The sequence below is a fragment of the Nerophis ophidion genome, linkage group LG27 (assembly GCF_033978795.1).
Source record: "Nerophis ophidion isolate RoL-2023_Sa linkage group LG27, RoL_Noph_v1.0, whole genome shotgun sequence".
Taxonomy (NCBI): domain Eukaryota; kingdom Metazoa; phylum Chordata; class Actinopteri; order Syngnathiformes; family Syngnathidae; genus Nerophis; species Nerophis ophidion.
In genome coordinates, this window is record NC_084637.1 from 17,487,864 (window position 1) to 17,513,610 (window position 25,747).

The following is a 25,747-nucleotide window of genomic DNA, read 5'->3' on the forward strand; positions in this document are numbered from 1 at the left end:
CGCCCAGCTCCAAGACCAAGTCCACGCCCAGCTCCAAGACCAAGTCCACGCCCAGCTCCAAGACCAAGTCCACGCCCAGCTCCAAGACCAAGTCCACGCCCAGCTCCAAGACCAAGTCCACGCCCAGCTCCAAGACCAAGTCCACGCCCAGCTCCAAGACCAAGTCCACGTCCAGCTCCAAGACCAAGTCCACGTCCAGCTCCACGTCGCCAAGCGCCGCCAGTGGCAGCTCCACGTCGCCAAGCGCCGCCAGTGGCAGCTCCACGTCGCCAAGCGCCGCCAGTGGCAGCTCCACGTCGCCAAGCGCCGCCAGTGGCAGCTCCACGTCGCCAAGCGCCGCCAGTGGCAGCTCCACGTCGCCAAGCGCCGCCAGTGGCAGCTCCACGTCGCCAAGCGCCGCCAGTGGCAGCTCCACGTCGACAAGCGCCGCCAGTGGCAGCTCCACGTCGCCAAGCGCCGCCAGTGGCAGCTCCACGTCGCCAAGCGCCGCCAGTGGCAGCTCCACGTCGCCCGCCAGGCCCAGGCCCAAGTCGACCGCCAGGCCCAAGTCCACGCCAAGCGCCAACGCTGTCGCCACGCCGAACTTCATCGCCTGCCACGACGACGACGCGTCCGCCTCCTTGTCGGCCATGGATGTGGCTGCTACGTGGGCGTCCACCACGCCAGGGATGCTGACATCCTTGTCGGCCACGGTTGTGGCCACTACGTGGCTGTCCGCCACGCCTGCCTCGTCGGCCACAGTTGTGGTCTCAACATGGTCGTCCGCCACGCCAAAGGAGTCAGTCACGGAAATGGCCGTTCCCGGGTTGCCCACCTCGGCCCTCCACGCGTATCTTTCCTGACTGAAGCAGTAAGACCAAGCTTGGTCCTCATTTGGAATGCTTTGGAAAACTTGTGGAAATCAGGCCAAAACATTTAGTTTTGGAGTTCTTTACGCTAGGAATGTGATCAAAAAGAACACAACCAGGTGGAGATACTGTCCACTATACTAACGAGGACTGCGCTATCCTGCGTTTTCTAAACAACAACCAACGATCGAGGCGTATCTCTGCCACGCCACAACCACAGCGGTGCCATGTCATACGTTTGCCGTCTCATAATGCCGATAAATTGATTCTTTAAACCTTATGAAGGAAGGTAGTGTGGCCGAGTGGTCTAAGGCGCTGGATTTAGGTTCCAGTCTCTCAGGAGGCGTGGGTTCAAATCCCACCACTGCCATTTCTATTTCTGTAATGCACTTGTATCTTTCCTGACTAAAACAGTAAGACCAAACTTGATTCTCATTTGGAAAACCTGTGGAAATCAGGCCAAAACATCAGTTTTGGAGTTCTTTACGTTAGGAATGTGATCAAAAAGAACACAACAAGGGCAGGGGTGAGGATGTGTGCAGCAGTCCAAATACAACACAAAATGAGTGACAGTGTAAATATGCCGTGTTCTATCAACCTATGTCATTTTGTACGTATGCAGATTACAAAGGCTTTTGGAACCAAAACAACATCCCCGTCAGGGAATCAAACCCTGGTCTTCCGCGTGACAGGCGGAGATACTGTCCACTATACTAACGAGGACTGCACCATCCTGCGTTTTCTAAATAACAACCAACGATCCAGGCGTATCCCTGCCACGCCACAACCACAGCGGTGCCATGTCATACGTTTGCCTTCTCATAATGCCGATAAATTGATTCTCTAAACAGTATGTATGACGGTAGTGTGGCCGAGTGGTCTAAGGCGCTGGGCTTAGGCTACAGTCTCTCAGGACTCGGGCGTTCAAATCCCTCCACAACCTTTTCTATTCCTGTAACGCACTTGTATCTTTCCTGACTAAAGCAGTAAGACCAAGCTTGGTCCTCATTTGGGATGCTTTGGAAAACTTGTGGAAATCAGGCCAAAACATTAATTTGGAGTTCTTTACGCTAGGAATGTGATCAAAAAGAACCCACCAGGGCAGGGGTGAGGATGTGTGCAGCAGTCCCAATACAACACAAAAAGAGTGATAGTGTAAATATGCTGTGTCCTATCAACCTATGTCATTTTGTACGTATGCAGATTATAAAGGCTTTTGGTCTGACTTTTCCCACACAGTTTTAAGTATGAAGGATCAATTATTCAATAAATCAAAGGAAAGTTTTGTTTCATTGACTTGGTATGGCTATAAGGTGGACATGTATGTTTTTGTAAACCTGTCGTTTGAAGATCTGCGCCCCTACCTTAGACACTCAAGTCAATTGTATGTTTTCCTGTATTCGGATCACACCACAGTGATAGCATGTATCGCTGGTCGACAGGGAGTGACTTGCAGAGGGATATAGCCTTTTTGGTGACCTTGTGTGGAAACTCCAACCTCACCCTACACCAAGGAGTCAATAGAGGACATGAGAAAAGAACCCCTGTTCGCTCTTGTTAGAGTTGTGTACTTTTTCCACGTCCATATTCCTGCAGTAGTTCCCTAAGACACAAAAGTTCTCGCTCAAAGATTCCAACCAATGACTTTTGCAAACCACATTTCAGACTTTGTAAAACTGACATGGTATGGGTGCTTCGTGCATCCGTCAAAAAAGCAGCCAGGAAGAAAGTGTCGAGGTCGATTGTCAGCTCCCTGGTGGTCTAGTGGATAGGATTCAGCGCTCTCATCGCCGCGGCCCGGGTTGGATTCCCGGTCAGGGAAGCACTGTCTAACCAGTCTGGGAGCAGTCAAATTGTGCTTTATGTCCACAATTCTTATGTTTATGCTCATTAGATGCAAATCATTAACATTGACATTTTCAAAAAAGGTAACCGGGAATTTGTTCAACTGTTCTTCAGCGTGGAAATCTGAACAATGGGTGTTCTTATCATGTCATGAAACTAAAGAGTGTAAGTGGAACCGAGCGGAAATCTTTCACATAAAACACGCAAGATAGCAGAGGATAGTTTCGATCTATCGGCCTCTGGGTTATGGGCCCAGCACGCTACCGCTGCCCCACTCTGCTAACTCTATTTGCAGTCCTAGCTTTATGAAGGGGTTGATTGAAATACCATCGCTTATGTTTTCCTGGTTAGATACTTGTTTGTTTCCTGAGACAAAAAGGATTTGTCCTTGTCAATTACTACTAAGGCACCCCAAAGTAGAGGCGTTTGTTTCTTCCGCAGAACTGGACTTCCAACAGTCGAGGTAAAGACACTGTTTTTGAAAACTTTTTATGCATCCTGATTTCGAGGAATGCAACAAACAGTAGTAGTGTACTACCATATCTGTAGGACTGTGCAGTATATCCAGGTCCACGCGTCACAATTTTCAGAGAGGGATACTGTGGTCACTGCTCAAGGTTGAACAATATATTAACTGATGAAAATAAGAGGAACCAAAAGAATCTCCCCGTCAGGGAATCGAACCCTGGTCTTCCGCGTGACAGGCGGAGATACTGTCCACTATACTAACGAGGACGCGCTAACCTACGATTTTTAAAGAACAAATAATGATCCAGGCTTATCCCTGCCACACCACAACCACAGCGGTGCCATGTCATACGTTTGCCGTCTCATAATGCCGATAAATTGATTCTCTTAAACTTGTAAATGTCAGTTGTGTGGCCAAGGGGTCTAAGGCGCTAGATTTAAGGGCCAGTCTCTCAGGAGGCGTGGGTTCAAATCCCACCAGTCTTTTAAATTCTTGTAACACACTTGTATCTTTCCTGACCAAAGCAGTAAGACCTCATTTTTTGAGGTCTTTGGAGTTCTTTACACTAGGAATGTGATCAAAAAGAACACAACCAGGGCAGGGGTGAGGAAGTGTGCAGCAGTCCAAATAAACAACAAAATGAGTGACAGTGTAAATATGCATTGTTCTATCAACCTATGTCATTTTGTACGTATGCAGATTACAAAGGCTTTTGGTCTGACTTTTCCCACACAGTTTTAAGGATGAAGGATCAATTATTCAATAAAGCAAAGGGAAGTTTTGTTTCATTGACTTGGTATGGCTAAAAGGTGGACATGTATGTTTTTGTCAACCTGTCGTTTGAAGATCTGCGCCACTACCTTAGACACTCAAGTCAGTCGTATTTTTTCCTGTATTCGGATCACACCACAGTGAGAGCATGTATCGCTGGTCGGCACGGAGCAACTTGCAGAGGGAAATAGCCTTTCTGGTGACATTGTGTGGAAACTCCAATCTCACCCTCAACGCGGACTACACCAAGGAGTCAATAGAGGACATGAAAAAAGAACCTTTGTTTGCTCTTGTTAGAGTTGTATACTTTTTCACGTCCATATTCCTGAAGCAATTCCCTAAGACAAAAAAGTTCTCGCTCAAAGACTTCAACCAATGACCTTTGCAAACCACATTTCAGACTTTGTACATGTTTATGCTCATTGGATGCAAATCATTAACATTGACATTTTCAAAAATGGTAACCGGAAATTTGTTCAACTGTTCTTCAGCATGGAAGTGTGAACAATGGGTTTTCTTATCATGTCGTGAAACCAAAGAGTGTAAGTGGAACTTAGCGGATATCTTTCACATAAAACACGCAAGCTTGCAGAGGATAGTTTCAATCTATCGACCTCTGGGTTATGGGCCCAGCACGCTCAGACTTAGACTTAGACTTAGACAAATTTTAATGATCCCCAAGGGAAATTAATCAACACAGTAGCTTAGTTACAATGATGGAAAGTGTAAGGATGGAAAGGACAATGCAGGTATAAATAGACTAGGTATAGCAATGTAAAATATAACATATCTGTGAATATATACAATATATACTAAATATGTGTACAGTGTATTATATATACAGATATAATATGTTTATAACACATATACAATATATACCAATTGCTATGTACACTATCACAGTATATTTGGCAGCCCCAGCATAAAAAAGAGAGTAAGTCCAGCAGAAAATAGAATATAGACATTAAAAACAAAGAGAAGTAGCTGACATAGAAGGTGTCAGGTAATAGACGGATATTATCTGTTGCTGTATGGGGAGTGATTATACAGCTGGATGGAGTGTGGAATGAAGGAGTTCTTGAATCGCACAGTGCGGGAAGGAAGCTGAAGGAGCCTGTTGGAGTATGAACTCCGCTGTCCCTCAATTGTCTGGTGGAGTGGGTGGGCAGGATTGTCCATGATGGCCAGCAGTTTGTCCAGTGTCCTCCTGTCCCTCACTGATACAAACGCCTCCAACTGCGAGCCAATAGTTTGGCCGGCTTTCCGGATGAGTTTATCCATCCGATTTGAGTCCATTTTGCTGGTGCTGCTCCCCCAACAAACCACAGCGAAGTGCAGGGCGCTGGCTGCAACAGACTGATAGAAGATCTCCAACAGCTTGCTGCACACATTAAAGGACCTAAGCTTCCTCAGGGAAAATAGTCTGCTCATTACCTTCTTGTAAACAGCATTGCAGTTGTCCTTCCAGTCCAGTCTGCTGTTCAAATGATCTCCCAGGTACTTATATTTCCCTACCACTGCCACCTCCCGGCCCTGGATCTTGATGGGCTCCACCGGGGTCATACTCTTCCTGAAGTCGATGAACAGCTCCTTGGTCTTGTCCACGTTAAGGACTAGATCAGGCGGCATAGCTCGGTTGGTAGAGCGGCCGTGCCAGCAACTTGAGGGTTGCAGGTTCGATTCCTGCTTCCGCCATCCTAGTCACTGCCGTTGGCTCCTTGGGCAAGACACTTTACCCACCTGCTCCCAGTGCCACCCACACTGGTTTAAATGTAACTTAGATATTGGGTTTCACTATGTAAAAGCGCTTTGAGTCACTAGAGAAAAGCGCTATATAAATATAATTCACAATGGTTCGCCTGAGACCACTCCACAAAGTCAGCAATCAGTGTCCTATACTCCAATTCCTGTCCCTCTCTGACACATCCGACCACAGCACAGTCGTCAGAATATTTCTGCAGGTGGCAGAACCTGGAACTGTACTGGAAGTCTGAGGTGTACAGGGTGAACAGGAAAGGAGACAGGACAGCCCCCTGTGGAGCACCTACACCACTGACCACAGTATCCGATAGGGAGCTCCCCAGTCCCACAAACTGGGGCCTGTCAGACAAGTAATCAGTTATCCAGGAGAAAATGGATGAACTGACACCCATCCTGATCAACTTGTCACTCATCAGAATTGGCTGAATAGTGTAAAAAGGCACTGGAGAAGTCAAAGAACATGATCCTCACAGTGCCCTTCCCACCATCCAGGTGAGAGTGAGCACGATGCTGCAGGTAGATAACAGCATCATCCACTCCTACATGGGGCTGATATGCAAACTGTAGAGGATCCAGGGAAGGAGCCACCAGGGGTCTCAGCTGTTCCAGAAGAAGTCTTTCGAGGACCTTCATGACCTGGGACGACAGGGTAACAGGTCTGAAGTCGTTCAAGCCCGATGGGAGGGGTTTCTTGGGCACCGGCAATATGCAGGATGTTTTCCATAGCAATGGTATCCGTTCTAGCTTCAGACTCAGGTTGAAGATGAAATGGAGGATCATAGTCAGCTGAGCAGCACAAGTCTTCAGTACCCAAGGCTTGACTCGGTCAGGGCCTGCTGACTTGGCTGGATTGACTCTCTCCAGCTGTCGTCTCACATGTCCTGGTGTCAGGCACACCGGGCTGGTTTTCTCAGTGGGGTTGGGGGGAACAACACTGGCAGATATCAGAGAAGGAATTTGTGTAGAGATGTTCAGGGGAAGTGTGAAGACAGGAGTAGTGGGGGGGTGGGCCAGTAAGGGGTGCATTGCTAAATCTGTTGAAGAACAAATTCAGCTCGTTAGCTCTGTTTGCACCCCTATCCAGCAGTTTGGCTTTGTTGTTAAAGTCTGTGATGGCTTTCATGCCTTTCCACACATCACGAATGTTGTTCTGCTGGAGTTTAGCCTCTAGCTTCCTCCTGTAGGCATCTTTCCCTTCTTGCAGCTGGACTTTAAGCTGCCACTGTATCGTCCTCAACTCATCCCGGTCACCGCATCTGATGGCTAGCTTCTTTTTATTCAGCAGCACCTTTAGCTAGCTGGTGATCCAGAGATTGTTATTTGGGTAGCAATGGACAGTTTTTGTAGGGATGATGGAGTCCTCACAGAAATTGAAGTAATCTGTGATGCAGTCTGTGATGCTGTCGATATCTGTCCCGTGGGGCTTACAGAGTACTTCCTAGTCTGTAGTCTCAAAGCAGTCCTGCAGGGCAATGCATGCCTCCTGGTTCCTCATCTGCATGGATTTTGCTGCGCCACTCTGCTAACTGTATTTGCAGTCCTAGCTTTATGGAGGCGTGGATTGAAATACCATCGCTTATGTTTTCCTGGTGAGAAACTTGCTTGTTTTCTGAGACAAAAAGAATTTGTCCTTGTCAAATAGTACTAAGGCACCCCAAAGTAGAGGTGTTTGTTTCTTCTGCAGAACTGGACTTCCAACAGTTGAGGTACCGACACTGTGGAGTTAAAAAGATTAAATGCCGACAAATTTGTCAGTAAAAAATACATTCAAATGCCTTCTAATCTTTTACATACATTCTTGGTTTCAACTTAATCCGCAATACTGAATTTGAGTCACTGACTAATACACAATTTTTCCTTTTTGAAAACTTGTTATGCATCCTGATTTCGAGGAATGCTCAAACGGTAATAAAGTACTACCATATCTGTAGGACTGTGAAGTATCTCCAGGTCGACGCATCACAATTTTCAGAGAGGGATACTGTGGTCACTGCTCAAGGTTGAACAATATGTTAACTGATTAAAATAAGAGGAACCAAAACAATCTCCCCATCAGGGAATCGAACCCTTGCCTTCCTTGTGACAGGCAGAGATACTGTCCACTATACTAACGAGGACTGCACTGTCTTCCATTTTTTAAATAACAAGCAATGATCCACGCTTATCCCTGCCACGCCACAACCAAAGCGGTGCCATGTCATACGTTTGCCGTCTCATAATGGCGATAAATTGATTTGCTAAAACATCTATATGACGGTTGTGTGGCTGAGTGGTCTGAGGTGCTGGATTTAGGCTCTAATCTCTTAGGAGACATGGGTTCAAAATCCCACTCTTGCCACTTTCCTGACCAAAGCAATAAGACCAAGCTTAGTCCTCATTAGGAATGCTTTGGAAAACTTGTGGAAATCAGTCTATTGCGGCCCACTGGAGTAATGACACAAGATTCAGAGAGCTTCGACTGGTGCAACTTTAATTCTCTCCTCACAATTTTGACACCGTGAAAACTATGAAGATGGACAAAATACAAATGCCCTCGTACCATATTTCCACAAACAAAGCATAAATCATGTTTACATTTTTAAACTTATGAACACATCTTTTTTAGTAAATAAAAAATTACATTTTCTCAATTGTTTTAAATGAAATGAACCACTTGTTTTAAATAAATAAACTATTAGTCTCCTCCTACCTCCTTCCGCTTCCAAGGGCGCTAAGTTTGCTCAGCTTGTTAGCCCGACATGGTTTCCCCAATAAGATTAGGTTAAACAATGGCAACCATTTAAAAATAAAAACTCATTAAGCCTTGGTCGAAAAGGCTCTCGGACTAGAAAATAGGTTCATCCTCAGTCCCAAGGTAATGTTGAAAAAGATGAACCAGAACATAAAAAACAAATTGTCAAAAATTTGTGCACAGACCAAATTGAATTTGATTGATAAGTTGCCATTAGCGTTAATGATCATTTGAATATCTCTGAATACAACTGTTTTTGTACTTTTGACATTTTCACCCTGTGAGCTACATACAGATCGGCCCTTCTCAGGACATTAGTGTCAACGGAAGGAGGAATCAGCGTGAGACCAAAAAGGTAATTATAAAATGAAAAAGATGCAAAATTTGTGTGTCAGTTCCTCTGTGCAGATTCGAGGATGACAGGCCGCCACTCCAGATTCCCTCCCACCCACCGAGAGGGTCAGGGTTAAAGTCGGATCCCAGACCTGTTTCAGAGACCTGACTGGGAGGAACCTCAGAGAAGAGAAAACACCTTGCCAATGATGACGAGAACGACTAAGGTGTCCATCGGACCTCCAGCAGCTGTGGAAGGAGTTGTCAGGAGTACCAAACGGCGAGGAGGCCTTGAAGCAAGCCGAGGGCCTGGATTTCAGTACCAACAACTCCAACTCCCCCTCAGCCTTCCCCATCGCGGCCAGAGCGCACATGCCAATGCACAGTCTGCCCAATGGACAGAGCCACACACCCCAAAGAGAGACAGAGCCGGACTGTTTGAGTGGATCTCCTTCTCCACCAAGGCAGCCAAGGGCCCAACAAGGTGTCGGCAGGCCACCTGCCATAAGCACCACCAAGTAATCTACACGTGCACTAATCGAACATGGACTCATACGAAATTCAGTTTTGTTCAAAATCATTTGGTAATCAATCATATTGGTAACTACATTCATTGCGGGTGCCGGAGAAAGAATTCTGCAACAACCATAGAGTCATAAGTCTATATTAATTTTCAAACAGATTTTGTTTAATTGATCATTAATGTGAAATACATCTGAATAAGCATATATATATATATATATATATATATATATATATATATTACAATAAACGGTCCAAAACAGTCCATGCCGCTGTACGTCAAAGGTGCTGAGGCTTCAAGACGTTCTTTAGGGAGTTCAGCAATCCGCTGACTCTCTGTCGGCCGTCGAAGCTTCCTGCAAAGCACACAGGTGCTTATCAATTTAGCAACCAGCTTGCTCCCACCAATGATCCAGAATACATTGCTCCTAAGCTCCATTTGTGTCTGGCTTCGACTTTGATGGCATATCTTGCCGTGGTAGTGGGACACAATCAGCTTAGATATGTGACTGTTGTTTGGTAAGATAACTGGATGCTTCACTTTGTGACAGAGAGATGATTGTTTTAATCTCCCACCAACACAGAACAGTCCTTCAGACCAGGGGCGTCACTAGACCTAATACTGTACAGGGGCACACCTGGCCAGTATTATCATAAAAAATACATAAATAGTGCTTTAAACTATTAAATCATATCAGATTATGTTGTATGGATCTTTGATTAACCACCTGAAATTAACTAATGCATTTGACTTACTTGTGCACTTTTTTACTCCAGACTTCTAAACTGCTACTGGTAAAAGCAAAAAGGAAGAGCAATGAATCTCCTTGAAATATATATTGCAGTAATCATCTGCAAATTTAACATCTACAAAAGTAAACAAAAAATAAATCACCCCTACATCTCTGGGTTCTTTTATATTATTTAATTTCCATTTATGGCAATGTGGCTAATCCTATTTCAAATACACAAAACTATAAAATATACACAAAACAATAAAGCCACAGTAGTAGAATAAATGAACAAATGTTGTGTCTGTTCAGTGAATAATTTTCTGAGAAGTAAAACTGTGACGTCTCGTTTTCATTTTTGCAAAGTGGTCAATCACTCTGGACAGACATGGAAATATTACAGTAACTGTTATACAGTTGACCAGTGGTTCCCAACTGGTGGGTCGTGACATAAAAGTGGATTGTGTGTCATTTTCAGTGAGTCGCAGTCAGATGTGTGCACGAAAAAAAAAAAAAAAGTTTAGGGAGAAAAAAATCTAATTGTGGCAACAAAACCAGATATTTTTAGCCATTTTTCTAGTGACTATTAGTGAGTATTTTAGCAAAAGGCAAACCGACTAACAAGTTGGAGGAGGACTCAGGACAGACATGGAAATATATTTTTAAAAGATCTAAATGGGGCAACAAAACCAGATATTTTCAGCCATCTTTCTGAAAACAAATACAGAAATGTTACTATTTTTTCTGGAAACAAAACCACATGCTTTAGCTGTAGCCATTTTTCTGGTGACAAAACAAGATTATTTTAGTCAAAGTCACATCGATTAACAAGACAAGTCTACTGGGCTATTTTTCTGTGAAATGAATTTGAATGATTTAAAAATTTGGCTCACGACTTGATGATATGGAAACCTGTCTTTCTTCCTGAAGATAAACCATTTGAGAAGCACTCAACTCACACATGCTTACTCCAAATCATCATTGATGCAGAGGTCCTGAGCAGAACCAGCAGACAATAACCAACATTATGTTTCATGTTCATTGGAAATTCCCCCGACAGCTCGTACAGCAAATTAATATGTTTGTCTTGATACAAGGAATAACGTTAGCTAACTTAGCATCAACTTAAGACAATGATGTTGCCTAGCTAGCTAGGACTTCACTTACATCTCTCATTCCTCGCTGCTTCTTCCCTGCTGTGGGCGAATAACTTTCTGATATCCATCTAGGAGTTACAGTTTGAGTCAAATCGAAATCAAAATAATATAATTAACAAATTGTTGTTGGCTAACGTTACCTACCTCAGCAGTGATTCGCATCCCCTCTTTCTCTCTCTCAACTGGAGTCTCGATCCACACGTGAATAAATTACCATATTAATTAGCCATGTGCTCATTGTTACGTGGAGTGAATACAATAGCAATCAATTACCATACTAAGTAGTATGTGCGCTGTTGTCTATGTTATGTAGACTTGAAACTCTGAAGCGTTTTTTTTTATTGGTGAAAATTTAACTGGGGCACTGCAGATCAACACTGGGGCACGTGCCCCAGTGAATTCTGTCTGGCGACGCCACTGCCCATGTCATGACCCAAAACAAAATGTAAATGGTCCAAATCCACAGGCTGACTTTGCAGAACTTCCTGCAGCCTTTGCAGCATTCTCTGCATAAAGTTCCTTCCAATTGAAATTGCCTGTAATTAAAAACATGGTATCTTAATGCTCATAATGCATGGATTAGATGATGTCATGCTATGATGAATTAATGTACCTAAGAACATTTGAACAAAACTAATTGTATGTTTTTTGTTAATCAAAAAAAAGGTGAATAAGGGTTCATAAGTTTATACTGAGATTGTGTTTAAAATTAGATTTTCTGGAGCATACCTGGCCCAGCCTATGCACTACCATTAAAAATGCACACGTACTATGAAGCTACATATATGAAAGCCAATTATGGTGACATGTATGTTGATTAACTTGCCATTACCTGTTGGGATTGTGAGTCTGCCATCTCGTTTTACTTTATAGTCCTCTGGCCTTAAATTTGTGCTCCCTGGCTGAGGAGTGCGATATTGCTGGTGAATACTGTGTTGGCACATTCACGGAGCCTCAGATTCCTAGAAAAAAAAACACACCTCACAGGGCTGGAGAAATGGTAGCATACATCTTGATAGCTGCACTGTCAGACATCTGAGAACATTATTGCCCACTCCCCTTCTATCAAACATGAGAGGCGGCTGAAAACCCTGGACGTGCCGGGTGTGATTCGGTCAAAGGCACGAGGAGGCCGCATCACACCCGTGCTAATATACAGTACAACAGCACTCCATGGTGTGATATTGCTTAATTATCAGTGTTTGGTTTTGATAACGAAAGTACGTTAATTGAACGTCTTTAGCTTAGCTAAGCTAACGTTAGCGCTTGTTCCGGCAGATCTTTGCCAAATCTGATAACATAAAACACATACATTTTAACGCTACAAGGTTCTATGTGGCAACCGGCAACAAACACGGAGTAACATACTCACGGGCAGTTTGGGCGGTGCAGGCGAACTCTTTTGCTCCATGCTGTCGGTAGGGAGAAGGTGAACCACAGGCCCGCCCTCCTACTTCCACTCACTCCCCTCAAGGCTTTGAGGTGCGTTTGTTTCTTCCGCAGAACTGGACTTCCAACAATTGAGGTGCCGACACTGTGGACTTAAAAAGAGTAAATGCCGACATATTGTCAGTAAAAATACATTCAAATGCCTTCTAATATTTTACATACATTCTTGGTTTCAGCTTAATCCGCAATACTGAATTTGAGACACTGACTCTAATACACAATTTTTCCTTTTGGAAAACTTGTTATGCATCCTCATTTCGAGGAATGCTCAAACGGTAGTAAAGTACTACCATATCTGTAGGACTGTGCAGTATCTCCAGGTCCACGTATCACAATTTTCAGAGAGGGATACTGTGGTCACTGCTCAAGGTTGAACAATATATTAACTTATGAAAATAAGAGGAACCAAAAAAATCTCCCCGTCAGGGAATCGAACCCTGGTCTTCCGCGTGACAGGCGGATATACTGTCCACTATACTAACGAGGACTGCCCTAACCTTTGATTTTTAAAGAACAACCAACGATACAGCCTTATCCCTGCCACGCCACAACCACAGCGGTGCCATGTCATACGTTTGCCGTCTCATAATGCCGATAAATTGATTCTCTTAAACTTGTAACTGACAGTTGTGTGGCCAAGGGGTCTAAGGCGATAGATTTAAATTCCAGTCTCTCAGGAGGCGTGGGTTCAAATCGTACCACAGTCTTTTAAATTCTTGTAACACACTTGTATCTTTCCTGACCAAAGCAGTAAAACCTCATTTGGAAAACATGTGGAAATCAGGCCAAAACATTAGCTTTGGAGTTCTTTACACTAGGAATGTGATCAAAAAGAACACAACCAGGGCAGGGGTGAGAGTGTGTGCAGCAGTCCAAATACAACACAAAATGAGTGACAGTGTAAATATGCATTGTTTTATCAACCTATGTCATTTTGTACGTATGCAGATTACAAAGGCTTTTGGTCTGACTTTTCCCACACAGGTTTAAGGATGAAGGATCAATTATTCAAAAAAGCAAAGGAAAGTTTTGTTTCATTGACTTGGTATGGCTAAAAGGTGGACATGTATGTATGACTTCAACCAATGAACTTTGCAAACCACATTTCCGACTTTGTACAACTGACATGGTATGGGTGCTTCGTGCATCCGTCAAAAAAGCAGGCAGGAGGCAAGTGTCTAGGTAAATTGTAAGCTCCCTGGTGGTCTAGTGGCTAGGATTCGGCGCTCTCACCGCCACGGGCCGGGTTCTATTCCCTGTCAGGGAAACACTTTGTAACCAGACTTGGAGCAGTCAATTTTTAACTTATGTCAACAATTCTCATGTTTATGCTCATTGGTTGCAAGTCATTAACATTGACATTTTCAAAAAAGGTAACCGGAAATTTGTTCAACTGTTCTTCAGCGTGGAAGTCTGAACAACGGGTGTTCTTATTATGTCGTGAAACTGAAGAGTGTAAGTGGAACCGAGCGGAAATCTTTCACATAAAACACACAAGATAGCAGAGGATAGTTTCGATCTATCGACCTCTGGGTTATGGGCCCAGCACGCTCCCGCTGCGCCACTCTGCTAACTCTATTTGCGGTCCTAGCTTTATGGAGGCGTGGATTGAAATACCATCGCTTATGTTTTCCTGGTGAGAAACTTGTTTGTTTCCTGAGACAAAAAGGATTTGTCCTTTCCAATTACTACTAAGGTACCCCAAAGTAGAGGCGTTTGTTTCTTCCACAGAACTGGACTTCCAACAGTAGAGGTACCGACACTGTGGATTTAAAAAGATTAAATGCCGACAAATTTGTCAGCAAAAATATGTTCAAATGCCTTTTAATGTTCTACATACATTCTTGGTTTCAACTTAATCCGCAATACTGAATTTGAGTCACTAACTCTAATACACAATTTTTCCTTTTTGAAAACTTGTTATGCATCCTCATTTCGAGGATTGCAACAAACGGTATTAAAGTACTACCATATCCGTAGGACTGTGCAGTATCTCCAGGTCCACGCATCACAATTTTCAGAGAGGAATACTGTGGTCACTGCTCAAGGTTGAACAATATGTTAACTGATGAAAACAAGAGGAACCAAAAGAATCTCCCCGTCAGGGAATCGAACCCTGGTCTTCCGCGTGACAGGCGGAGATACTGTCCACTATACTAACGAGGACTGCGCTGTCCTTCGTTTTCTAAAGAACAACCAACGATCCAGGCGTATCCCTGCCACGCCACAACCACAGCGGTGCCATGTCATACGTATGCCGTCTCATAATGCCGATAAATTGATTATCTACACCACATACGTGACGGTAGTGTGGCCGAGTGGTCTAAGGCGCTGGAATTAGGTTCCAGTCTCTCAGGAGGCGTGGGTTCAAATTCCACCACTGCCATTTCTATTCCTGTAACGCACTTGTATCTTTCCTGACCAAAGCAGTAAGACCAAGCTTGGTACTATTTGACAAGGACAAATCCTTTTTGTCTCAGAAAACAAGCAAGTTTCCATCCCATCCATTTTCTACCGCTTATTCCCTTTTGGGGTCGCGGGGGGCGCTGGCGCCTATCTCAGCTACAATCGGGCGGAAGGCGGCGTATACCCTGGACAATTCGCCAACTCATCGCAGGGCACAAGCAAGTTTCTCACCAGGAAAACATAAGCGATGGTATTTCAATCCACACCTCCATAAAGCTAGGACTGATAATACAGTTAGCAGAGTGGCGCAGCGGAAGCGTTCTGGACCCATAACCCATAGGTTGGTAGATCGAAACTATCCTCTGCTATCTTGCGTGTTTTATGTGAAAGATTTCCGCTCTGTTCGACTTACACTCTTTGGTTTCACGACATGATAAGAACACCAATTGTTCAGACTTCCACGCTGAAGAACAGTTGAACAAATTCCCGGTTACCTGTTTGAAAATGTCAATAATAATGATTTGCATCTAATGAGCATAAACACGAGAATTGTGGACATAAATCACAAATTGACTGCTCCCAGATTGGTTATACAGTGCTTCCCTAAACAGGAATCGAACCCGGGCCATGGCAGTGAGAGCCTCGAAACCTAGCCACTAGACATCCAGGGAGCTGACAACCTATCTAGACACTTACCTCCTGGCTGCTTTTTTGACGGATGCACGAAGGACCCACACCATGTCGGATGTACAAAGTCTGAAATGTGGATTGCAAAGGTTCCAGCGGGAACTTTTGTATCTTAGGGAACTGCTGCAGGTATATGGACTTAGAAAAAGTATACAACTCTAAAAAGATCGAAACCGACGTTTTTTTCTCATGTCCTCGATTGTCACCAAAAAAGTCTTCTCCCTCCTGCAAGTCACTCCGTGCCGACCAGCAATACATGCTATCACTGTGGTGTGATCCGAATACAGGAAAAAATACGTCTGGCCTGAGTGTCTAAGTTAGGGGCGCAGCTCTCCAAACGACAGGTTGACAAAAACATACATGTCCAGCTTTTAGCCATACCAAGTCAATGAAACAAAACTGTTCTTTGCTTTATTGAATAATTGATCCTTCATCCTTAAAACTGTGTGGGAGAACTCAGACCAATAGGTTTTGTTTTCTGCATACGTACAAAATGATATAGGTTGATAGAATATTGCATATTTACACTGTCACTTATGTTGTGTTGTATTTGGACTGCTGCACACATCCTCACCCCCAGTTTGTTCTTTTTGAAGACATTCCTAGCGTAAAGAACTCCAAAGTTAATGTTTTGGCCTGATTTCCACAAGTTTTCCGAAGCATTCCAAATGAGGACCAAGGTTGGTCTTACTGCTTTGGTCAGGAAAGATACAAGTGTGTAACAAGAATATAAATGACGGTGGGGGGATTTTAACCCACGCCTTCTGAGAGACTGGAGAATAAATCCAGCGCCTTAGACCACTCGGCCACAAAACCGTCACATGAGTGTTTTAGAGAACAATCTATCGGCATTATGAGACGGCAAACGCATGACATGGCACCGCTGTGGTTGTGGCGTGGCAGGGACAAGCCTGGATCGTTGGTTGTTCTTTAAAAAAATACGGAAATTTGCACGTTCCTCGTTAGTATAGTGGACAGCATCTCTACCTGTCACATGGAAGACCAGGAATCGATTTCCTGACGGGTCAGATTTTCTTGGTTCCTCTTATTTTCATCAGTTAACATATTGTTCAACCTTGAGCAGTGACCACAGTATCCCTCTCTGAAAATTGTGATGCGTGGACCTGGAGATACTGCACAGTCCTACAGATATGGTAGTACTTTACTACCGTTTGTTGCATTCCTCGAAATCAGGATGCATAACAAGTTTTCGAAAAGGAAAAATGTGTATTAAAGTCAGTGACTGTCAGGTTCAAACACTGAAGACATTTATTAATCAGACAAGAAGCAAGGAACCAAGAAGGCAAAGAGTTAAACAGGGCTCATGAGGAGAACGCGGGCACTGCACACTTAGTCACAGTCTCGCCCTACGCTCTAAGCTCCAGTTACCGCGTTCCACTTTTTATTCAGAGTTCCATTGTCAACATCTGTGAGGCTGCCTCTAAAAGGAGTGGTCACATATATTATGCAAAGCAGGTCCAGGATGCATAGTATTTGATGGAATGTGATTTTGCCTTGTCTCTTGCTTCGTCTGTGTGTTGTCATCTTATTTTCGTTGAGATTCCTTGAAGTCTCTGTCTCATCTGCGTGCTGTTATCCCATCCATGCCGAGAACCCTAAAGTCCTTGGCTACCAGCGGGCCAAAACAAAGATAACATTTGTGGCTGAGTCAACACCTCAGACAAGAATTTTTGTCCTTGCATGGATTAAAAAAAAGTCTAACCTGAGCACAATAGCTAATAGCTAATATAGGTTGATAGAACATGGCATATTTACACTGTCACTCATTTTCTGTTGTATTTGGACTGCTGCACACATCCTCACCCCTGGTTGTGTTCTTTTTGATCACATTCCTAGCGTAAAGAACTCCAAAGCTAATGTTTTGGCCCGATTTCCACAAGTTTTCCAAAGCATTCTAAATGAGGACCAACCCTGGTCTTACTGCTTTGGTAATGAAAGATACAAGTGTGTTACAAGAATATAAATGACAGTGATGGGACTTGAAACCACGCATTCTGAGAGACTGGAGCCTGTATCCAGCGCCTTAGACGACTCAGCTACACAACCGTCATATAAATGTTGTAGAGAATTAATTTATCGGAATTATGAGACGGCAAACGTATGACATGGCACCGATGTGGTTGTGGCAGGGCAGGGATAAGCCTGGATTGTTGGTGGTTCTTTAGAATACGCAGTTAGTTTAGTGGACAGTGTCTCTACCTATCATGCGGGAGACCAAGGTTTGATTCACTGATGGGGAGATTTGTTTGGTATTGCGGAATAAGTTGAAACCAAGAATGTATGTAAAAGATTAGAAGGCATTTGAACGTATTTTTATGGACAAATTTGTCGGCATTTAACATTTTTAAGTCCACATTGTCGGTACCTCAACTGTTGGAAGTCCAGTTCTTTAGGGTGCCTTAGTACTATTTGACAAGGACAAATCCTTTTTGTCTCAGAAAACAAGCAAGTTTCTCACCAGGAAAACATTTAGCGATTGTATTTCAATCCACTCCACCATAAAGCCAGCACTGCAAAAACAGTTAGCAGAGTGGCGCAGCGGGAGTGTGCTGGACCCATAACCCAGAGGTCGATAGGTCGAAACTATCCTCTGCTACCTTGCGTGTTTTATGCGGAAGATATCCGCTAGGTTCCACTTATACTCTTCGGTTTCACGACATAATAAGAACACCCATTGTTCAGAATTCCACGCTGAAGAACAGTTGAACAAATTATCGGTTAACTTTTTTGAAAATGTCAATGTTAACGACTTGCAACCAATGACCATAAACATGAGAATTGTGGACATAAGTTAGAAATTGACTGCTCCCAGACTGGTCAGACAGTGCTTCCCTGAACGGGAATCGAACCCGGGCCGCGGCGGTGAGAGCGCCGAATGCCCTTCACTAGACCACCAGGGAGCTGACGACCTACCTAGACACTTGCCTCCTGGCTGCTTTTTTGACAGATGGACGAAGCACCCATCCATACCATGTCAGTTTTACAAAGTCTGAAATGTGGTTTGCAAAGGTCATTGGTTGAAGTCTTTGAGCGAGAACTTTTGTGTCTTAGGGAACTGCTGCAGGAATATGGACGTGAAAAAGTATACAACTCTAACAAGAGCAAACAGGTTCTTTTCTCATGTCCTCTATTGACTCCTTGGTGTAGTCGGTGTTGAGGGTGAGTTTGGAGTTTCCACACAATGTCACCAGAAAGGCCATCTCCCTCCTGCAAGTCGCTCCGTGCCGACCAGCGATACATGCTATCACTGTGGTGTGATCCGAATACAGGAAAAAATACAACTGGCCTGGGTGTCAAAGGTAGGGGCGCAGATCTTCAAACGACAGGTTGACAAAAACATACAGTTGCACCTTTTAGCCATACCAAGTCAATGAAACAAAACTGTCCTTTGCTTTATTGAATAATTGATCCTTTATCCTTAAAACTGTGTGGGAAAAGTCAGACCAAAAGCTTTTGTAATTTGCATGCGTACACAATGACATAGGTTGATAGAGCATGGCATATTTACACTGTCACTCATTTTGTGTTGTATTTGGACTGCTGCACACATCTTCACCCCTGCCCTGGTTGATTTCTTTTTGATCACATTTCTAGCGTAAAGAACTCCAAAGATAATGTTTTGGCCCGTTTTCCAAAGCATTCCAAATGAGGACCAAGTTTGGTCTTACTGCTTTAGTCAGGAAAGATACAAATGCGTTACAGGAATAAAAATGGCAGTGGTGGGATTTGAACCCACACCTCCTGAGAGACCGGAGCCTAAGTCCAGTGCCTTAGACCACTTGGCCACACTACCGTCACATATATGGTTTAGAGAATCAATTTCTGGGCATTATGAGTCGGCAAACGTATGACATGGCACTGCTGTGGTTGTGGCGTGGCAGGGCTACGCCTGGATTGTTGTTTGTTATTCAGAAAACGCAGGCCGGTGCAGTCCTCGTTAGTATAGTGGACAGTCATGCGGAAGACCAGGGTTCGATTCCCTGACGGGCAGATTGTTTTGGTTCCTCTTATTTTCATTAGTTAACATATTGTTCAACGTTGAGCTGTGACCACAGTATTCCTCTCTGAAAATTGTGATGCGTGGACCTGGAGATACTGCACAATCCTACAGATATGGTAGTACTTTACTACCGTTTGAGCATTTCTCGAAATCAGGATGCATAACAAGTCTTCAAAAACGAAAAATTGTGTATTAGAGTCAGTGACTCAAATTCAGTATTGCGGATTAAGTTGAAACCAAGAATGTATGTAAAAGATTAGAAGGCATTTGAACGTATTTTTGCTGACAAATTTGTCGGCATTTAATCTTTTTAAGTCCACATTGTCGGTACCTCTACTGTTGGAAGTCCAGTTCTGTGGAAGAAACAAACGCCTCTACTTTGGGGTGCCTTAGTATTAATTGACAAGGTGAAATCGCTTATGTTTCTCACCAGGAAAACATAAGCGATGGTATGTCAATCCACCCCTTCATAAAGCTAGGATTGCAAATAGAGTTAGCAGAGTGGCGCAGCGGGAGCGTGCTGGGCCCATAACCCAGAGGTCGATAGATGGAAACTATCCTCTGCTATCTTGCGTGTTTCATGTGAAAGATTTCCGCTCGGTTCCACTTACACTCTTCGGTTTCACGACATGATAAGAACACCCATATGGTCAGACTTCCACACTGAAGAACAGTTGAACAAATTCCCGGTTACCTTTTTTGAAAATGTCAATGTTAATGATTTGCATCCAATGAGCATAAACATGAGAATTGTGGACATAAATCACAATTTGACTGCTCTCAGACTGGTCAGAAAGTGCTTCCCTGACCGGGAATTGAACCCGGGCCGCGGCGATGAGAGCACTGAATCCTAGCCACTAGACAACCAGGGAGCTGATGACCCAACTAGACACTTGCCTCCTGGCTGCTTTTTTGACGGAAGCACGAAGCACCCCAAGGGAGTAGGTTTGATTTGAGATTGGTGGGGACACAAAAGTGCTCCAAGGCAGCACTCTGAAAGTTTACTCTTTTTGTTTTACATTAGCAATCATAATTTCACGTCTTGCAGATGTTATAGGGTAAAGCAACTAAAATGAATGCAAAGGAAACTACTTCAAAGAGTTCTCATCTTTACTCTTTAGTGTAGGGCTGTAGTGCAACTGTGCATCATACTGTCAATTAACATAGCCTACTATCCATCAACAACATCTAAAATACATTAATGCAATACAACATTGTAAATAAACAAGTGAACTCTAATCATCTCCAGCCTCTCTTTCTCTTCTTCTTCCTGCCTCTCTTCCTCTAACTTCTCTGGCCTCTCCTCCTCCATCCTCTCTGCTGTCTGTCACCTTACAAAAAAATATGTTGATGCATAACAGATACATTAGGGACAATGACCATAGAGCTTGATGGTACAGTTACTGCCTGAGCAAAAAGACTTTTACTGAATATGAATATTACTTAATATTAATTGATTATATTTTATAAGTCGAAAATCCCATGATCATGTAGTGAGGTTTTATTGTATTTCCACCACAAAGTTTTGTTCATTGGCATTTTCAAACCGTTGCTCACTTTTACACAAATACATGAAACTAAAAACTAATTTAAAAAATAAAACGGAAAGGTGAAATCCGGCGATCTGATTGGCTGTTAACCGTGGTTTAAATATTCTAAAGCCTTATCACAGCGCAGGCTATCACTCCGCCTGAATTGAAGTTGTTGTCATGTATCCATGACACGGACTGTTGCAGTCCGTAGTAAAAGACAGCTGATGTTTTTACGATGTTAAAAAACGGAGACTAAAGGAGTTGAATTCACTTGTTTAAGGTTAATATTCACCTCCGGGGAGGGTTAACAATGGTAGAAGGGACTGAGCATTGACTTTCACCTGACAAAAAGCGGAGGAAAGGACGAGATGCAGTGCTAATTTGGAGCTAACGTCTGGATAGGTGGAACTATTTTTTCCACAGTGAGGCTATTTTATTGAATAATATGTATTTCTGGTTGATACATTAAATTGATTGAGTATTCCTATTTCATATTGCCTTTATTGGTAAGCAAAACCCGTGCAGATGAGGAACCAGGAGGCATGCATTGCCCTGCAGGACTGCTTTGAGACTACAGACTGGGAAGTACTCTGTAAGCCCCACGGGACAGATATCGACAGCATCACAGACTACATCACAGATTACATCAATTTCTGTGAAGATTCCATCATCCCTACAAAAACTGTCCATTGCTACCCAAATAACAAGCCCTGGATCACCAGCCAGCTAAAGGTGCTGCTGAATAAAAAAAAGCTAGCCCTCAGATGCGGTGGCCGGGATGAGTTGAGGAGGATAAAGTGGCAACTTAAAGTCCAGCTGCAAGAAGGGAAAGATGCCTACAGGAGGAAGCTAGAGGCTAAACTCCAGCAGAACAACATTCGTGATGTGTGGAAAGGCATGAGAGCCATCACAAGCTTTAACAACAAAGCCAAACTGCTAGATAGGGGTGCATACAGAGCTAACGAGCTGAATTTGTTCTTCAACAGATTTAGCAATGCACCCCTTACTGGCCCCCCACTACTCCTGTCTTCACACCTCCCCCAAACATCTCTACACAAATTCCTTCTCTGATACCTGCCACTGCTGTTCCCCCCAACCCCAATGAAAAAGCCAGCCCGGTGTGCCTGACACCAGGACATGTGAGACGACAGCTGGAGAGAGTCAATCCAGCCAAGTCAGCAGGCCCTGACCGAGTCAAGCCCTGGGTCCCGAAGAATTGTGCTGCTCAGCTGACTATGATCCTCCATTTCATCTTCAACCTGAGTCTGAAGCTAGAACGGATACCAGTGCTATGGAAAACATCCTGCATAGTGCCAGTGCCCAAGAAGCCCATCCCATCGGGCTTGAACGACTTCAGACCTGTTGCCCTGTCGTCCCAGGTCATGAAGGTCCTCGAAAGACTTCTACTGGAACAGCTGAGACCCCTGGTGGCTCCTTAACTGGATCCTCGACAGTTTGCATATAAGCCTCATGTAGGAGTGGATGATGCTGTTATCTACCTGCTGCATCGTATTCACTCTCACCTGGATGGTGAGAAGGGCACTGTGAGGATCATGTTCTTTGACTTCTCCAGTGCCTTTAACACCATTCAGCTAATTCTGATGAGTGACAAGTTGCTCAGGATGGGTGTCAGTTCATCCATTGTCTCCTGGATCACTGATTACTTGTCTGACAGGCCCCAGTTTGTGTGACTGGGGAGCTCCCTGCCGGATACTGTGGTCAGTGGTGTAGGTGCTCCACAGGGGACTGTCCTGTCTCCTTTCCTGTTCACCCTGTACACCTCAGACTTCCAGTACAGTTACAGGTTCTGCCACCTGCAGAAATATTCTGACGACTCTGCTGTGGTCGGATGTGTCAGAGAGGGACAGGAATTGGAGTATAGGACACTGATTGCTGACTTTGTGGAGTGGTCTCAGGCGAACCATCTGGTCCTTAACGTGGACAAGACCAAGGAGCTGTTCATCGACTTCAGGAAGAGTATGACCCCGGTGGAGCCCATCAAGAACCAGGGCCGGGAGGTGGCAGTGGTAGGGAAATATAAGTACCTGGGAGTTCATTTGAACAGCAGACTGGACTGGAAGGACAACTGCAATGCTGTTTACAAGAAGGTAATGAGCAGACTCTTTTTCCTGAGGAAGCTTAGGTCCTTTAATGTGTGCAGCAAGCTGTTGGAGATCTTCTATCAGTCTGTTGTGGCCAGTGCCCTGCACTTCGCTGTGGTTTGTTAGGGGAGCAGCACCAGCAAAAGAGACTCAAACCGGATGGATAAACTCATCCGGAAAGCCGGCCAAACTATTGGCTCGCAGTTGGAGGCGTTTGTATCAGTGAGGGACAGGAGGACATTGGACAAACTGCTGGCCATCATGGACAATCCTGCCCACCCACTCCACCAGACAATTGAGGGACAGCGGAGTTCATACTCCAACAGGCTCCTTCAGCTTCCTTCCCGCACTGTGCGATTCAAGAACTCCTTCATTCCACACTCCATCCAGCTGTATAATCACTCCCCATACAGCAACAGATAAAATCCGTCTATTACCTGACACCTTCTATGTCAGCTACTTCTCTTTGTTTTTAATGTCTATATTCTATTTTCTGCTGGATTTACTCTCTTTTTTATGCTGGGGCTGCCAAATATACTGTGATAGTGTACATAGCAATTGGTATATATTGTATATGTGTTATAAACATATTATATCTGTATATATAATACACTGTACACATATTTAGTATATATTGTATATATTCGCAGATATGTTATATTTTACATTGCTATACCTAGTCTATTTATACCTGCATTGTCCTTTCCATCCTTACACTTTCCATCATTGTAACTAAGCTACTGTGTTGATTAATTTCCCCTGGGGATCATTAAAATTTGTCTAAGTCTAAGCGTGCTGGGCCCATAACCTAGAGGTCGATAGATTGAAACTATCCTCTGCAAGCTTGCGTGTTTTATGTGAAAGATATCCGCTAAGTTCCCCTTACACTCTTTGGTTTCACGACATGATAAGAACACCCATTGTTCAGACTTCCATGCTGAAGAACAGTTGAACAAATTTCAGGTTACCATTTTTGAAAATGTCAATGTTAATTATTTGCATCCAATGAGCATAAACATGAGAATTGTGGACTTAAATTACAGATTAACTGCTCCCAGACTGGTTAGATAGTGCTTTCCTGACCAGGAATTGAACCCAGGCCATGGCGGTGAGAGTGCCATATCTTAGCAACTACACCACTAGGGAGCTGATCAACTACAGAGTAACTTGCCTCCTGACTGCTTTCTTGACGGATGCACAAAGCACCCACACCATGTCAGTTGTACAAAGTCTGAAATGTGGTTTGCAAAGGTCATTGGTTGAAGTCTTTGAGCGGGAACTTTTGTGTCTTAGGAAACTGCTGCAGGAATATGGACTTGGACGTGGAAAAAGTATTCAACTCTAACAAGAGCGAACAGACATTCTTTTCTCATGTCCTCTATTGACTCCTTGGTGTATTCCGCGTCGAGGGTCAGGTTGGAGTTTCCACACAATGTCACCAGAAAGGCTATTTCCCTCTGCAAGTCGCTCCGTGCCGACCAGCGATACATGCTATCACTGTGGTGTGATCCGAATACAGGAAAAAATACAACTGGCCTGAGTGTCTAAGGTAGGGGCGCAGATCTTCAAACGACAGGTTGACAAAAACATACATCTCCACCTTTTAGTCATACCAAGTCAATGAAACAAAACTTTCCTTTGCTTTATTGAATAATTAATCCTTCATCCTTGAAACTGTGTGGGAAAAGTCTGACCAAAAGCCTTTGTAATCTGCATACGTACAAAATGACATAGGTTGATAGAGCATGGCCTATTTACACTGTCACTCATTTTGTGTTGTATGCGGACTGCTGCACACATCCTCACCCCTGCCCTGGTTGCGTTCTTTTTGATCACATTCCTAGCATAAAGAACTCCAAAAGTAATGTTTTGGCCTGATTTCCACAAGTTTTCCAAAGCATCCCAAATGAGGACCAAGCTTGGTTTTACTGCTTTAGTCAGGAAAGATACAAGCGCGTCACAGGAATTGGATTTGAACCCCCGACTCCTGGGAGACTGGAGCCTAAGTCGAGCGCCTTAGACCACTCGGCCACACTACCGTCACACATACTGTTTAGAGAATCAATTTATCGGCATTATGAGAAGGCAAACGTATGACATGGCACCGCTGTGGTTGTGGCGTGGCAGGGATACGCCTGGATCGTTGGTTGTTCTTTAGAAAACGCAGGACAGTGCAGTCCTAGTTAGTATAGTGGACAGTATCTCCACCTGTCCCGTGGAAGACCAGGGTTCGATTCCCTGACGGGGAGGTTGTTTTGGTTCCTCTTGTTTTCATCAGTTAACATATTGTTCAACCTTGCTCGCCTCGCGGAGATGAATGGTCTCTGTTCCATTTTCTAAATTTGAGCCATCTGATTGGCTTTCACTGAGCCAAGTGGGAAA

At 44.0% G+C, this 25,747-nt stretch overlaps 6 non-coding genes across 6 annotated transcripts; 2 read left to right on the plus strand and 4 right to left on the minus strand.

Moving 5' to 3' along the window:
* The first annotated feature begins 1,136 nt into the window (after positions 1-1,136).
* trnal-uag (transfer RNA leucine (anticodon UAG)) lies at positions 1,137-1,218 on the plus strand. The gene has a single exon. It is a non-coding gene; the product is annotated as a tRNA-Leu (tRNA).
* A 2,138-nt stretch (positions 1,219-3,356) lies between these two features.
* Positions 3,357-3,428, minus strand: trnad-guc (transfer RNA aspartic acid (anticodon GUC)). The gene has a single exon. It is a non-coding gene; the product is annotated as a tRNA-Asp (tRNA).
* A 9,604-nt stretch (positions 3,429-13,032) lies between these two features.
* On the minus strand, positions 13,033-13,104 carry trnad-guc (transfer RNA aspartic acid (anticodon GUC)). Its single transcript has one exon. It is a non-coding gene; the product is annotated as a tRNA-Asp (tRNA).
* A 1,607-nt stretch (positions 13,105-14,711) lies between these two features.
* On the minus strand, positions 14,712-14,783 carry trnad-guc (transfer RNA aspartic acid (anticodon GUC)). Its single transcript has one exon. It is a non-coding gene; the product is annotated as a tRNA-Asp (tRNA).
* Positions 14,784-14,921: 138 nt separating this feature from the next.
* Positions 14,922-15,003, plus strand: trnal-uag (transfer RNA leucine (anticodon UAG)). Its single transcript has one exon. It is a non-coding gene; the product is annotated as a tRNA-Leu (tRNA).
* Positions 15,004-19,442: 4,439 nt separating this feature from the next.
* On the minus strand, positions 19,443-19,524 carry trnal-uag (transfer RNA leucine (anticodon UAG)). Its single transcript has one exon. It is a non-coding gene; the product is annotated as a tRNA-Leu (tRNA).
* Positions 19,525-25,747: the final 6,223 nt, after the last annotated feature.